Raw genomic sequence first — 14,807 nt, 5'->3', positions numbered from 1 at the left:
TGTTAGTTGATATGATTGGACTAGGATGAGGGTGAGTGTGAGGGGTGGCTAGTGAGATGGGAAAATGATAATAATATAGATAGAGAGGGAGGTGCAAGGTAAGTTGGTGTGAGTAAGAATGTGCAGAAGTAGGGTAGAGAAGGCAGAGTGATGGGGATGTGATGAGAGGCACAGCAGGATGATGTTGAGTGTGGCTTTGCAGTAACGTTTCGTGATCTACTGAGATCATTGAAAGTTTTGCGCCACTGTTTCTCCTGACGATGTCCCTGATGTGTCCTCTGTGCAATGTGCAACCAGGCTGCGTAGGTCTCCTGGGGAAGTTTCTTCCGCCCATTGGAAGGGAAGAGAATGTCCCAGTGTGCTGTGACTCCCTCCATAAGTATCTGGAGGGAGTCATGGGAGAGCCTGGGTGCAGCCGTGCATCTCTGTGCAGTGATCGCCAGTGTTTGCAACACCTCAATGGTGTAGAACACTGACAGCACAAATGTCAAAGTAAATTTGCGCATGGTCCCTTTAAGGAAACCGGCTGATGACACGTCATCAAATGACGTCATCAGACCCGCTTCCTTCAATTGGACCAGGAAACGCGTTGGGCAGACTTAACAAGCTCAATCAGGGGAAAGTCATGTCAGAGGCCGGGATGGAGCCAGCAGTGAGGCCGCGACCCGCCACTGGCTTCACCCGCCACGGACCCGCCCAGGTAGGGGACATTGCAACAATGTGCTTACTCCCAGCAGGAGGCCACCCAGTGTTTAATTAACAATATGCAAACACCATACATATCAACCCTGACTATTCTATGTATCTGCTCCTAAATCTGTTTTAAAATCGTTCACATATTTGTCACAGTGGGTCAGAGGAATTCTTTCATCCCCCCTCCCTCCGCCACCCAGTGCACACTGGCACTTGGATGAGACGTTAAACCGAGGCCCCATCTGCTCTCTCAGGTGGATGTAAAAGATCCCATGGCACAATTTTTAAGAAGAGCAGGGTCGTTCTCACTGGAGTCCTGGCCAACATTTCTCCTTCAACCAACATCACCAAAACAAATTATCTGGTCATTATCACATTGCTGTTTGTGGGAGCTTGCTGTGCACAAAAGTGGCTGCCACATTTCCCTACATTACAACAGTGATTACACTTCATAAAGTACTTAACTGGCTGTAAAGCGCTTTGAGATGTCCTGTGGTGGTGAAAGGCGCTATATAAATGCAAGTTCTTCCTTTCTCTGCAGCTGCACAGACAGATCTCATCATAAGTCGCAGCAAGGGATAGCTTTCTTACTTGGCATGCGAGTGAAATCAGAAACCCACAGGCACTTTCAGGAACAGCTGCCTAGTGTTCCATATAATTCCTCTTCCTCGGTGCCTGACTTGTTTTGTTTTCCGAATGACAATAGGGTGGGAGTAATGAGCAGTAGGAGAGGAGTTTGATTGTAGCTGTAGAGAAAAATGCTTAACGAAGATCAAGATGATAAAAATGCTGGGCTCAGGGGGTGTCACAGTGCTGCCTCTCTACAGATGGAGCTGGAGGTGGTTCAAGCTGTTTGTTATTGTCTGATTAGACGAGCTGCCTTAGATTCATCTTGATTTCTTTTTTTTGTGAAATGAATAAGTTTGAGGTTTGTTAATAACAACATCTTGCATTTATACAGCGCCTTTAACATAGTGAAACGTCCCAAGGAGCTTCACAGGATTGCAATCAGACAAAAATTGACACCGAGCCACATAAGGAAATATTAGGACAGGTGACCAAAAGCTTGGTAAAAGAGGTAGGTTTTAAGGAGCATCTTAAGGGAGGAGAGAGAGACAGAGGGAATTCCAGAGCTTAGAGCCTTGGCAGCTGAAGGCACAGCCGCCAATGGTAGGGCGATGAAAATCATGGATGCACAAGAGGCCAGAATTGGGGGAGCGCAGAGAGCTTGGAGGGTTGTGGGGCTGGAGAAGGTTACAGAGATAGGGAGGGGCAAAGCCATGAAGAGATTTAAAAACAGGATGACAATTTTAAAATCGTGACGCTGCCAGACCGGGAGCTACTGTAGGTCAGCAGATACAGGCGTGATGGGATAATGGTTAATTCAACTTGCAGTTATTTCTGCAAAACAGGAAACTCCAGAAGACTGAACATGAACAAGTCATACAATGCAGGGGTCATTTCACAAAGTTGTGCAAGAGTTTCACCCACTGGGAACACACGTTGGGAATTCTGGCACGTGCCTACCCATGGGCTTCTGTCCAAATATCATCACCAATAGGAATTCATCAAATTACCTTCTTTCCTTCGCATCATTTCTGGCTTTGGAGATCCCATTCCACATTTCCTTTCCTTTTACAATAAAGGTCTTTGGTTTATAGTGACTGAATAAGTTGTTTATATCACGTAGGATTCCGGGATTTTTTGGGGGGGATCGAATTGTGTGATTTTGTTTTCCTGTGAAAGCCATTGGGGGTAGATCTTAACTTTCACAACCGGACAGAAAACTGGTGATAGCAGATCATCCGCTCGCTACAGATCCCACTGGATTTTACTTTCCATTCCGGCAGGGTGTATAACGGGCGGCCAATCCACTATCGGCAGGTTTCTACCTGTGAACATTAACATCTACCCCCATAAGTCAACGGATTTGACCATGAAGTGAGGGCCAGGAATGTTGGGGTTTCTTTTCTTCTGGAAAATAGGAGACTTTGAGTTGACCTCATTGAAGTTTTGAAGATTATGAAAGAAAATGACAAAACTGATCTGTCAAATCGTTCACTGTGGAGAAGGGGTAACTTTCAAAAGGGAACTGGATAAATACTTGAATAGGAAAACAAATTGCAGGGCTATGGGGAATGAAAGGGATGTGGTACTAAATTGGACAACTCTTTCAAAGAGCAGGTACAAGCATGATGGACCGAATAGCCTCCTTCTGTGCTTTATGATTCTTAGATAAGGGTTCAAGCACCAGGTAATGCACATTACAAATGAGGATGCGAGGAGTAAGAAGGGAAGTCAGGGGGAAACTTTTTCATCCAAAAGGTAATCGAGTTTTAGAATAAGTTGTCAGAGAATAGCACTGAAGTGTGCAGTAGAAATAAGTTCAAGAGACTGTTTCTGGAGAGAGAATGATTTGAGGGATATTCAAGAAAGGAGAAAGAGAAAAAACAGGGAACTACAGGCCAGTTAGCCTGACATCAGTCATCAGGAAAATGCTGGAATCCATTGTTAAGGAAGTGATATCAGGGCACTTAGAAAATCATAACATGATGAGGCAGAGTCAACATGGTTTTATGAAAGGAAAATCGTGTCTGACATTTAGTAGAGTTTTTTGAGGATGTAACTCGCAGGGTAGGTAAAGGGGAACCAGTGGATGTAGTATATTTGGATTTCCAAAAGGCATTCGATAAGGTGCCACATAAAAGGTTATTACACAAGATTAGGGTTCATGGGGTTGGGGGTAATATAGTAGCATGGATAGAGCATTGGTTAATGGACAGAAAACAGAGAGTAGAGATAAACAGATCTTTTTCAGGTTGGCAGCTGTAACTAGTGGGGTGTCGCAAGGATCAGTGTTGGGGCCTCAGCTATTTACAATCTATATTAATGACCTAGATGAAGGGACCGATTGTAATGTATCCAAGTTTGCTGAAGATACAAAGTTAGGTGGGACATAAGATGTGAGGAGAACACAAAGAATCTGTAAAGGGATATAGATAAAGTGAGTGGGCAGTAAGGTGGCAGATGCAGTATAATGTAAGGAAATGTGAGGTTACTCACTTTAATGGGAAGAATAGAAAAACAGAATATTTTTTAAATGGTGAGAAACTTTCAAATGTTGGTGTTCAGAGAGATTTGGGTGCCCTCGTGCAAGAAACACAGAAAGCTAGCATGCAGGTACAGCAAACAGTAAGGAAGGCAAATGGCATGTTGGCCTTTATTGTAAGGGGACTGGAGTATAAGAGTAAGGAAGTCTTGCTACAATTGTACAAGGCCTTGGTGAGACCACACCTGGAGTACTGTGCACAGTTTTGGTTTCCTTATCTAAGGAAGGATATACTTGCCTTGGAGGCGGTGCAACGAAGGTTCACGAGATTGATTCCTGGGGTGAGAGGGCTGTCCTGTGAGGAGAGATTGTGTAGAATGGGCCTATACTATCTGGAGTTTAGAAGAATGAGAGGTGATCTCATTGAAACATACAAGATTCTGAAGGGGATTGACAGGGTAGATGCTGAAAGGTTGTTTCCCCTGGCTGGACTGTCTAGAACTAGGGGGCATAGTCTCAGAATAAGGGGTAGGCCATTTAAGAACGAGATGAGGAGGAATTTCTTCACTCAAAGGGTTGTGAATCTTTGGAATTCTCTACCCCAGAGGGCTGTGAATGCTGAGTCTTTGAGTATATTCAAGGCTGAGATAGATTTTTGGATTCTAGGGGAATCAAGGGATATGGAGATCGGGCGGGAAAGTGGAGTTGAGGTCAATGATCAGCCATGATCTTACTGAATGGCGGAGCAGGCTCGAGGGGCCGTATGCCCTAGTCCTGCTCTTATTCTTATATTCTTATATGGCGAGATGAGGGGTAGATGGGTTCAGCTATGGAAAAAGAAAAGGTCAGAGTTGTTGGACCTAATAGTCCTGTGCTGTTTTTAAAAATTCTTAGGCTATGCATTCTATACAGGTAGCTTGATGTAACAGAGTCAGCTTGAAAGACTCTGTACAGTCTTGACCAGTTACACCCGCCACAGATTGCGGTGGGGACTGAAGACAATGGCTTTGGTCTTCCCAATGTTTAATTGCAGGAAACTGTGGCTCATGCAGGACTGAATGTTGGATAAGCAGTCTGACAACACAATGCAGTAGAGGGGTCAAGGGAAGCAGTGGTGAGTTACATAAGAACATAAGAAGTAGGAGCAGGAGTAGGCCATACGGCCCCTCGGGCCTGCTCTGCCATTCAATAGGATCATGGCTGATCCGAATCTAGACTCACGTCCACTTCCCTGCCCTCTCCCCGTAACCCCTAATTCCCTTATCTGCTAGGAAACTGTCTATCTCCATATTAAATTTATTTAATGTTGCAGTTTCCGCAGCTCTCTGGGGCAGTTAGAGCTGGATGCCATGTAAGCTATGTGGAGTCTGATGCTGTGTTTTTGGATGATGCCACCGAGGGGCAGCATGTAGATGAGAAATAGGAAGGGACCAAGGATAAATCCTAGGGGGACACCAGAGGTAATGGTGCGGGGGCGGGAAGAGAAGGCATTGCAGGAAATTCACTGGCTATCATTGGATAGGTAAGAGTGAAACCTAGCGAGGGCACTCACACTGAGCTGGACAATGGAGGAGAGGAGAGGGTTATGCTCCTGTGAAGTGCCTTGGGATAGTTTACTACATTAAATATGCAATATAAATGCAAGTTGTTGTTGTTCTTGCTTTAAGGAAGAGTTTAAATGTGAAAAGGGAGGTGGAAAAGCAGATGGGTTTAGGGATGGAATTCCTGGGAGTGGGATCTAGGTAGCTGAAGGTACGGTCTCCTGTTGTGAGCAGTGCAGGAAGAAAAAGCCAAGTTTGGTTAATGAGGAAAACTGTAGAGAATAACCAGGATTTTTAAAAAATTAGTTTATGGGATGTGGGCGTCGCTGGCAAGGCCAGCATTTATTGCCCATCCGTAATTGCCCTTGAGAAGGTGCTGGTGAGCTGCCTTCTTGAACCACTGCAGTCCCTGTGGTGAAGGTACTGCCAAAGTGCTGTTAGGTAGGGAGTTCCAGGATTTTGACCCTGCGACGATGAAGGATCGGCGATATACTTCTAAGTCAGGATGGTGTGTGAATTGGAGGGTGTAGTGTATGTACCTTTAAGGGGAGAACTACTTTTTACAGCTCCTGTATACTGTAGTAGCGGCAGTGACCACACCTGTATATAAACCCTGAGTAGGGATCTGTACTGTTAGTTTTAGAGTAACCATCATCCAGTAAACACCTGTTGATTGTTCCTCTGCAGTTTCTGTCTATTTCTTGAAGGACACCATACATCAAGATTCACGGATTTAACATTGGCGACGAGTCGATTCGAACCTACCTGCAACTCTGCAGAAGAAGGCCGATTCCAGAGGCACGGGCGTCGACAATCTGGTGGAGACTCCAGCGAGGCGGGCTGGCAACAGGTATGGTGCAGACCCTTCCCGCACAGCGGCGGCTAGAGCCAACCGGCGGCATGGGAAAAGGCCGAGCAGCGTCGACGGGAGCAGAGAGAGAGGGTAAAGCGCACAGGGCGCAGCCGGGGTTCAGGACCGAGCGGCGTCAACGAGAGAGGCGCGCAGGAAAACGTGCAGAGCGCGGCCGGTGTTCAAGGGCTGAGCAGCGTCCGCAGGGGAAGAAAGGAAAGTGCGGAAGACGCCATTTGAGCCGCAGCGGAGAAGAAGGGAGAGCGTGGGAGACGCCATTTATGAGCTGCAGCGGAGAAGAAGGGAGAGCGCGGCAGACGCCATTTTTGAGCCACAGCGGAGAAGAAGGGAGAGCTGGGAGACGCCATTTTTAGCCAATCTAACTACACCCAGGGATGCCAAAGAGTGGCAGTGTCACAGCGTTCGACAATGAAGTCGAAGATTGGGCGACATATGTAGAACACATAGAAGTGTACTGCAAGGCGAATGAAGTGCCAGATGCCAGGAAAGCACTGGTATTGTTGAATTCCATGGGTGCAAAAACGTATGGCTTACTGCGAAACCTAGTAACCCCAGAGAAGCCAGTGGAAAAGGATTTTGAAAGCATAGTGGCAATCCTACAGGACCACTTAAACACCACACCGCTGCTGATAGCAGAAAGATTTAAGTTTCACAAAAGGAACCAGCATAAAGACGAAAGTAATGCTGAGTATTTAATGGAACTGCGCAAGCTATCGAAACACTGCCAGTTTGGAACGGGACTAGCAGATACTTTAAAGGACAAGTTTGTGTGTGGGCTTCAAAGTGAAGGAACCCAGAAACGGCTTCTATCAGAAAAGGATCTTATGCTGGACAAGGCTTTCAGCATGGCAGTATCACACAAAGCAGCCACACGGGGCGCTGCAGAGATACAACAGAGACCGCAAGAATATGGCACAAATGAAATGTCATATGGAGCAGTGAAGTGTTATCGCTGCGGCAGAACAACACACGACCATAAGGATTGTTGGTTCAAGGACAAAGTATGCAGACAGTGTGGAAAAGTAGGACACATAGCAGGAGCCTGCAGGTCGGGAAAGGAAACCAGCAGCAAGAAATCTCCACAGAAGTAAAAAAGGTACATAAGGTGACGGAGAGTAGTTCAGACGAACAGAAAAGTGATACAGACTCCGGAAGCAAGGAGCTGGGTTGTCTGAAACTACATAATGTAATCAAAATGGAGGATCACCAAACTATCTGGGTCACGCTCAAGATAGACGGAGTCCAAGTGAAAATGGAATTGGACACAGGATCAGCCCGAACAGTCATAAACCGAAGGGACTACAAGCGGCTATTCTCACATATACCCTTGAGAGATACAGAGATTGTCTTGAAGACGTACACGGGGCAAAAAGTCTACCCCAAAGGAAAAATAAGGGTGAACGTTATATATAACGGCAAGGAAACACCAAAAATGGACCTATATGTATTGCCAGATGGAGGACCACCACTACTAGGACGTGAATGGATCCGGAAGATACAGCTAGATTGGCAATCCATACAAGCACTGACTGTAGATGCCAAAAAAGGATGACGACGTCACACCTGGACGACTGTCAAAAATGCTAACTGACGCACAAGAAGTGTTCCAGGAGGGACTCGGAACACTAAAAGGCATAACAGCGATGATCAAAATAGAGGAAAATGCAAGCCCAAAGTTTTTTAAGGCCAGACCGGTGCCTTATGTGATCCGCCCAGCCGTCGAAGCAGAGCTGAAAGGTTTGGAACGTTCTGGAGTACTGTCCAAAGTAGACTGGAGCGAGTGGGCTACACCCATCGTTCCTGTAATAAAGAGGTCTTTGAGTAATACGCCTGGGGAACCAAAGAAGGTTCGCATCTGTGGGGACGTTAAGGTGACAGTGAACCCAGTCCTTCACACGGTACAATATCCGCTTCTGCGGATTGAAGATATTTTCGCCTCGCTATCTGGAGGAAAACGCTTCACTAAGATTGATCTGGCCCAGGCGTACCTGCAAATGGAGGTAGAAGAAGCCTCGAAACAGTACCTCACGATCAACACTCATAAAGGTCTCTACCAATACAACCGACTGGTGTTCGGGGTAGCATCAGCTCCGGCTATTTGGCAAATGGCAACGGATCAAGTCCTGCAAGGGATTCCAGGGACCCAGTGTTATTTGAACGACATCCTTTCACGGGCGAAAATGACAGTGATCACCTCGCCAACCTGGAGCAGGTGCTCACTAGATTGAAGGAATATGGGCTCCGAGCTAATCACCACAAATGCGAGTTTTTCCAGAAGCAGATCTCGTATTGTGGCCACGTTATTGATGAAGAGGGGTTACATAAGTCCCCTGAAAAGATTGAGGCAGTAGTCAAGGCTCCAGCACCGGAAAATGTGTCACAACTGAGGTCGTTCCTCGGGCTGGTGAACTACTACCATAAGTTCTTGCCGAATTTGTCTACAGTACTACACCCACTGAACACCCTACTGCAAACGGGGGTACCATGGAAGTGGAATGATGAATGTAAACGAGCTTTCCAGAAGAGCAAAGAATTGATCACATCAAAAGAGGTGTTGGCTCATTTCAACCCAGCACTACCAATTCAGTTGGCGTGTGATGCATCACCCTATGGTATTGGAGCGGTGCTGTCGCACAAATTCCCGGACGGCTCGGAGACGCCAGTAGCCTTTGCGTCTCGGTCACTAACCTCAGCCGAGCGTAACTATGCCCAGATTGACAGGGAGGCCCTCAGCCTAATGTGGGGAGTGAAAAAGTTCAACCACTATCTGCACGGGCAGAAGTTCACCTTGCTGACTGACCACCAACCACTTGTCTCCATCTTTAATCCAAAGAAGAGTGTTCCGGTGATGACTGCGCAACGGCTACAAAGATGGCCCCTTTTTCTAGGGGCGAACCAATATGAAATAGAGTATAAGAGCACAAAACAGCATGTAAAGGCTGATGGGCTATCACAGCTGCCACTGCCTACTGCGGAGGAAGCACCAGCAGTGGACCCTGTCGAAATATTTTATTCGACTATAATTGAACGCTTGCCAGTAACTAACGCGGATATAGAGAAGAAGACCCGAAATGACCCGACACTGTCTCGGGTATATGACTTGACGGTGAAGGGATGGCCAACACATGGCGACTCACAGTTGCCAGCATTCTCATCCAGAAGAGAACAGCTGTCAGTATGCCAGGGGACCTTGATGTGTGGATCCCGAGTGGTAATTCCACCCAAGTTAAGGGAGAGAGTGCTCAATGAGCTTCACGAAGACCATCTGGGAGGAGTGAAAATGAAAAGCCTTGCTAGGCCTTATGTGTGGTGGCCGGGGATCGATCAGCAAATCGAGGACCTGACAAAGAGCTGCTCAGGATGCCAGAAGGTCCAAAATGCACCACCACATGCCCCTCTACACCCATGGGAGTGGCCCTCCTCTCCATGGCAATGGGTGCATATTGATTTTGCTGGCCCATTCATTGGCTCAATGTTTTTAATAGCTGTGTTGCGCACTCGAAATGGCCTGAGGTGATCAAAATGTCCTCCACCACCACGGAGAAAACGATTGCAGTCCTACGGACCATTTTTGCCAAGAACGGCTTGCCAGAGCAGATTTGCTCTGATAACGGACCACAGTTTGTGTCCGAAGAGTTTCGAAGATTTATGAAAAGGAATGGGGTAAGGCATTACATATCCGCCCCGTATCATCCAGCCACAAATGGATTGGCTGAGAGGTTCGTACAAACCTTTAAAAAGGCAGTAAGGGCCATGTGCGATGACGACATTCCACTGCAGCATTCGGTGGACAATTTCCTGTTAGCCTACAGAAATGCGACACATGCAGTTACCAACCAGACCCCGGCCATGATGTTCTTTAACCGAAGGTTGAGATCTCGTCTGGATTTGCTCAGACCAAATGTACGAAGAGATGTTGAGAATAAGCAATTCCAGCACATCAATGAGAAGCCGACAAGGAGCTTCAATGTAAGGCAACCAGTCTTGGCCCGCGACTACCGAACAGAGAAATGGCAACCAGGAACGATATGCACATGGCAGGGGCCACTAATGTACACAGTGGATGTTGGGGAGAACATTGTGAGACGCCATGTCGACCAGATCCTAGAGTCACAGGAATGAGTCAACCCCATGTCTCGCGTACCTGGTGATGAACCCGACATACAGGTAGCATCTACCCCAGAAACAGTAGCATCGGAAGCTGATGAACCAACCGACGACAGGGGGCCAGAATCGTCTCCGCACCAAGAGCAAGACACTCAGGAAATGCGCTATCCAGAAAGGATCAGGAAGCCGCCCCAAAGACTGAATTTATAAATGGACTATTTTCAGCTAATGTTGCATGTTAAAAGTGTTAATTGTTAAATGAATGTTATGGTACTGTTAATCTAAAAGGGGAGGAATTGTAGTGTATGTACCTTTAAGGGGAGAACTACTTTTTACAGCTCCTGTATACTGTAGTACTGGCAGTGACCACACCTGTATATAAACCCTGAGTAGGGATCTGTACTGTTAGTTTTAGAGTAACCCTCAACCAGTAAACACCTGTTGATTGTTCCTCTGCAGTCTCTGTCTATTTCTTGAAGGACACCATACATCAAGATTCACGGATTTAACAGAGGGGAACTTGGAGGTGGTGGTGTTCCCATGCGCCTGCTGCACTTGTCCTTCTAGGTGGAAGAGGTCACAGGTTTGGGAGGTGCTGCCGAAGAACCCTTGGCGAATTGCTGCAGTGCATCTTGTAGATGGTACACACTGCAGCCACGGTACGCCGGTGGTGGAGGGAGTGAATGTTTAAGGTGGTGGATGGGGTGCCAATCAAGCAGGCTACTTTGTCCTGGATGGTGTCGAGCTTCTTGAGTGTTGTTGGAGCTGCACTCTTCCAGGCAAATGGAGAGTATTCCATCACACTCCTTACTTGTGCCTTGTAGATGGTGGAAAGGCTTTGGGGTGTCAGGAGGTGAGACACTTGCCGCAGAACACCTAGCCTCTGACCTGCTCTTGTTGCCACAGTATTTATGTGGCTGGTCCAGTTAAGTTTCTGGTCTATGGTGACCCCCAGGATGTTGATGGTGGGGGATTCGATGATAGTAATACCGTTGAGTGTCAAGGGGAGGTGGTTAGACTCTCGCTTGTTGGAGATAGTCATTGCCTGGCACTTCTGTGGCGTGAATGTTACCTGCCACTCATCAGCCCAAGCCTGAACGTCACCCAGGTCTTGTTGCATGCAGGCATTGTCTGCTTCATTATCTGAGGAGCTGTGAATGGTGCTGAACACTGTGCAGTCATCAGTGAACATCCCCATTTCTGACCTTATGTTGGAGGGAAGGTCATTGATGAAGCAGCTCCTTCTTGGGTCTGCTTTGTCTTAGTAAAGGGTCAAGTACGATCTGATGGGTTGGCAGAGATTGAAGGGATGGTTTTCCCCTGTAGAAACAGGAGGAGCATCTCCAGTACAATCTTGCAGTGTTCATAGCCAAGATGTGGCAACTGTAGATTGTCCTTGGTATTCCTCATGTCTGTAAGCCGGGTGGAATTGGCTACGCATACCTTCAGATCGTACTTGACCCTTCACTAAGACAAAGCAGACCCAAGAAGGAGGTCCTCAATATGTCCCTAATTGCTGTAACTATATATATTAGGCAATGTGGAAGTGTCCCTGATTGTGAACAAGTTCAAGATTTGTGACAGCTATCGCTAGTGAAAAGCTGTGCCTGTAAGTGTTCCTCAAACTGCCAACTGCCAATTGCATGATGTGTTTTGCTGAAATGTCGTTTTATCTTGCCAAAGAATTGAGATTAGCCAAGTAGACAATAATGACTGCAAAGGTAAGTGAGTGAAATGAAAACCAGTCCATCCGTTTCACAGATTGCATTTATTATCTCGGATGAATCCCATCTTGTCTATCTCTCTCTCCCAATGTATAAAAATACCTTTCTACTTATGAAATGATGAGATGATAAAAAAAAAGTTAAAATGTTTATATTCATGTAGAGGGGAAGTAAAACGACAAAGTACAGGAATCAGGAAGAGCTTGGTGAGTGCCCCAAGCAGTGAAACAAAGCAGTGAATCTGTCCTGGGAGGTGAAAACATGAAACAGACATCTGCCAAACAATTCTGAACTCTAGGCCTACAACAGGCCTCCAGTGAGATGTGAGGAGACGGTGCCAAGAAGGCCATCTGGTGCAGCAGTTTGCAGCAAATGGATGACATGGTGAGCCTTTATTCACCAAGGCTGATGTGGTCCCATTGCCAGTACATACTGACACTTGTAGGTGAGAGTACAGACGCCTCCTGATGCATTATTTCAAGCTCCTTTAACCGGATTGTAGGTTCTGTGATAACAATTGATCACCCAGTGCCCAGCCTCTGAATGTGTCATTCAATGTGGGGACACTGGTTCCATATTAACTTAGTGGCATCGAGAAGGTCGAGGTTAACTCTGCTGTTACTGACATACCGAGCATTCAGATTACACGTCTCAAACAGCTTAATTGTGATAAACAGGAGTTGAAAGGAGTCAATCAATACTGAGAATTGGGTATCTGCTCAGCATCCGAAAGGTACAAGAAAAGAGATGCATCCAAATTTCCTATCTGGGGCCATTTGACCCTGGGTTTCAATCCCAGCACTGGCCTATCTCCCAGGGCCTTGCACTTGGATCCGGGGGCAGAAACAAGGGTGCAGGCCTGAGACTCATCCAAATCACTCAGAACATCTCCCAGTGCTGTGTTCAAGGAGACGAGGAACTTCTCATTATCGTCTTGGTGCTGTAGCAGCCTCCATGGGTGAGTAGGTTCACTAAGGTCTGTAGCCCATACACCTCAGGAGGAGGATTCACCAAGTTGAGCATTTGCCTGTAACAGCTCCTCAACCTCCCACCACTGCTACCACTTCCTCACCAGTGCTTGGTGCCTTACCAGGTGCTTCCTCATCAATATCAACATTGTTTTGCCCATAGTGTGCAGGTATCTGTGCTGATACCTAGATCAAGTCAACAGCTGGTGATATGGTGAAAGGTACTCTTGAGGTTTGGCTGGTTGGCTGGGTTCTCCTTGCTCCTTGGAGAGAGCAGATGCTGCTTTATGAACACCTTTCGGTATATGCAGATTGAAGATAAGAATAGGACACAACAATGCTTTTCCAATCATGCTTGCTGCTCTATACCACAAATACAGTTAGTCCGTATTAATTGTCACTTTACAGCCTACATACAGATAAGAGACAGCAGCTGGGACCTCGGCTTAACAGTCCCACCCATTTAATCTTCTCCCAAATGTCAGCTGTGACTCAGAGGTAGCACTGTTGCCTCTAAAGCAGAAATTTGTGGGTTCAAGTCCTACTTCAGAGACTTTAATTCTTTCTTTTCTTTTATGTACAATCTACACTATTCTGAACGTCTAAATTGCCATCTAATGTCCTGAAAGAAAGTTCTGTATAAATGCTCTCTGATCCTCAAAGGTAATCAAGCAAAACTTCAGAATATTCATCTACATCTCTCCGCTTCTCTACCTCTCTGTCCTCATTTAAGAAGCTCCTTAAAACTGCCTCTTTGACCAAGCTTTTGGTCATCTGTCTTAATATCTGTTTAAGTGGCTCGGTGTCAATTTTTGTCTGATTACGCTCCTGTGAAGCACCTTGGGACATTTTACTATGTTAAAGGTGCTGTATAAATGTAAGTTGTTGTTGTTATGCTCAGATCTCCATTGATCAATCTGTCATCACCTACTTTGCTCCAGAGAATCTCCTCCCCCCTCCCTCATCTCCAGCAATACAGGAACCCAATGGTGGCTTGTCAGGTGAGGCAAGGAGGCACTGCCTCATCTAGAATCATCACAGTCACAGTCGTGAGTTTATCTTTCCACATAAGGAAAGATGCACTGCATTAAAACTATATGCAAATCGATTTTTCTATTAGTTAATAATAAACTATGAGAATGTAACAGAACATTAAATTAAAGTTTAAATCATGAGTTTATATTTCCACATAAGGAAGCACGTAGTGCATTGAAACGAAATACATTGCACATGAGAGAAGGACCTGTTGCCATGGTAACAAGATAGCTTGGTGAGCCAAACCCATAGATTGCCTAAGGAGGAAATGTGTTACTGTCTCTGTGGAGACGAGAATTTTTGGGATCTGAGTTGGGACCTTGCTTAGAAAATGGCGTTGGTTGAGACCGACAGTGATATCGTGTGCGCTCCTAAAGGGGGTTCTTCTCTTAGATCTCGAGAGGGGAAGCAGTACAATTGTAAACAAGACAGGGTAACACCAGCGCTACTGTCAGAAAGAAAGACAGGAAGATATTGAGGTAAGTTCAGACCTCCTGGTATGAAAATAATAAGTGGTTAACTGGTAGTGCAGTAAGTAGCAGGCGTGCACCTCACCCATCAAAAAGGTCATCAGCAGGCACTGCTGGAGCCATCACATCTCATAATTCTGACGAAAGGTCAGCGACCTGAAATGTTAACTCTGTTTCTCTCTCCACAGATGTTGCCTGACCTGTTGAGTGTTCCCAGCATTTTCTGTTTTTATTTCAGATTTGCAGCAGCCGCAGTATTTTGCTTGTGCACAGAATCTAGGTTATTATCACATTGCTGTTTGTGGGAGCTTAGCTGCCTCGTTTCCTACATTACAACAGTGACTACACA

The sequence above is a fragment of the Somniosus microcephalus genome, chromosome 13, assembly GCF_052327205.1.
Source record: "Somniosus microcephalus isolate GS21.2 chromosome 13, FLI_Smic_1.0, whole genome shotgun sequence".
Lineage (NCBI taxonomy): Eukaryota > Metazoa > Chordata > Chondrichthyes > Squaliformes > Somniosidae > Somniosus > Somniosus microcephalus.
The sequence above is the reverse complement of the archived record's forward strand: the minus strand, read 5'-3'. Positions refer to the sequence as shown.